The sequence below is a fragment of the Lathyrus oleraceus genome, chromosome 3, assembly GCF_024323335.1.
Source record: "Lathyrus oleraceus cultivar Zhongwan6 chromosome 3, CAAS_Psat_ZW6_1.0, whole genome shotgun sequence".
NCBI lineage: Eukaryota > Viridiplantae > Streptophyta > Magnoliopsida > Fabales > Fabaceae > Lathyrus > Lathyrus oleraceus.
The window spans coordinates 18,899,375-18,901,369 of NC_066581.1; positions in this window are offsets into that span (position 1 = coordinate 18,899,375).

Here is a 1,995-nt window from a genome sequence, read left to right on the forward strand (position 1 = left end):
GATTTACAGAGATCTATGAATTGAAGTATTTCTAGATAGATATTGAATTATGAAAATTATTGGATTTATAGATTTACAAAGATCTTCTTTTTATGGCTGTGTTTAACTCATGGTCATAAGGTAAAAGCCAACTTTCTTACTACTTTAATATTTGGTTGAATCTTTCATTTTAAGTTTTATTTTTTTGATATTTAGGGTTTAGTTTATGTTTTTTTATTTTATGGGTTTTGATGAAGAGTCTTTTAAGGTGTTAAAGATGTGAACTTGCTATTGGATGGCATCAAACTTTCCATTCATATGTGGTTGTGAACTTGGTGTGTTATCGTCAATTTGGTCATAATGAGATTAGCTAACCATCTTTCACACAGCCTAAAATGTATAAGGTTAGTCATTTTGTTAATAATGTTTTTCTTCACTTTATATGCACATTATTTTTGGACAAGTCAATCAGATTTGTGACTTTATTATTTTAATATAGGTCATATTGATGTTTATTTTACATTATGACTTAATAGGTTATATTCAAAAGAAAGGGTGTTTGTCCCCATCAAAAGTTCTACAATTTTCTCTTGATATTGTCAGGTAATTACTGTAGCGGTAAATTCATGACCATTAAACTATGGATAAACTTAACGTCAAATAAACCAGAGTCGCCACCGCGCTTTTATTGTTTCCAAGGAAAAAGGGAAAAGTACGAACAAACCCCAAAGATAAGAAATTTTCAAATCAAAATTAATAAAATGCCAGAGATTACAGGTAAGGGGATTGGTTACACAGAGGAAAGGTGTTAGCACCCAAAGTGTCATAGGTACTCCTAGGGAGCCCTTTTTGTGTGCACATGTGTTTTGATATAAAATGATGTTTGCAATAAATAGAGTGTGGGGATGAGAAAAGAATTCATTAATTATATTTTTGTGTTTGACAAGACCTTCAGACTTATGCCTACGTACCAACATAAAATGAGGGATCAAAGCCTCGTAGTTCGTGGTAACAATTTTAAAGTGAATGAGTTGCTTTTAACAAAAGTTTAAGTTTAACAAAGGCACAAAAGGCCTAAAAAGGTTTGAATAGGTGTTAGTTCTTTTTGTCTTTTGAAGTTTTAAGTCAAGTATAGTTAAGTTCATTTACAAATTGGATTAGAAAAGAGTTTGAAAATACAATGGCATAAGGCCAAAGTTTCTATTTTGCAATAAAGTCTAAGTTTAGAAAACACAAGAAAAGAAGATTTTTAAAAGGAGAGAGAGATTTGAAATTAAAGAAGGTGGGGGGAGATGAAGAGACTAATCCTCAGCAAAAATTTAAAGTTAAGAGTTGAAAATATCTGACCAATGGGATGCAATCTAATAGACAAGAATGTCATATAGAAACCCAATTTCCCTTGGACTTTGGAATCAAACAATATCAATACACAAATGGCAAAGTGAAGAACAAGACATCAAATAAAGATAGCCACATCCAAGCTTAGCAACTCCATGTTCTTCTTCATAATCTCCCATGTATCAGATGGCATACTCCTTGAATGATTCAGAGATAGGCATTAGACACAGGTTCAAAGTAACAATTTCATTAAAACCATGTAGCAGATGAACTCAAAAGGGATCCCAATACTTGCATCAGATGAAAGTTTAATTCCTAATGACTGGCTTCAGAAAAGTTGACATTGGACAAGTCCTTTTGCATAGGGAATGTTGCCTAATCCTAAGTCCAATGTCTCAAATCAAATTCAACAGTCCACACAAATCTTTTTTAGAGTTTTTGTTGTTATTATATACATTAAGGTCAAAAGACCACAAACACAAACAAAATACACAAACAAGTATATACAATCACAATATAATCACAAGATATGGCTCAAGTGAGCAATTGAAAATGGCATTAAAGTAAACAAGTTAAATGGTATGAATAATGGCAAATGAATAAAGACTTGAATTTAAAGTGCAAAAGGTAAATGACTTTAAATTAAAAGTTAGTCAAATGTTAGTTGATTAGAAGTTA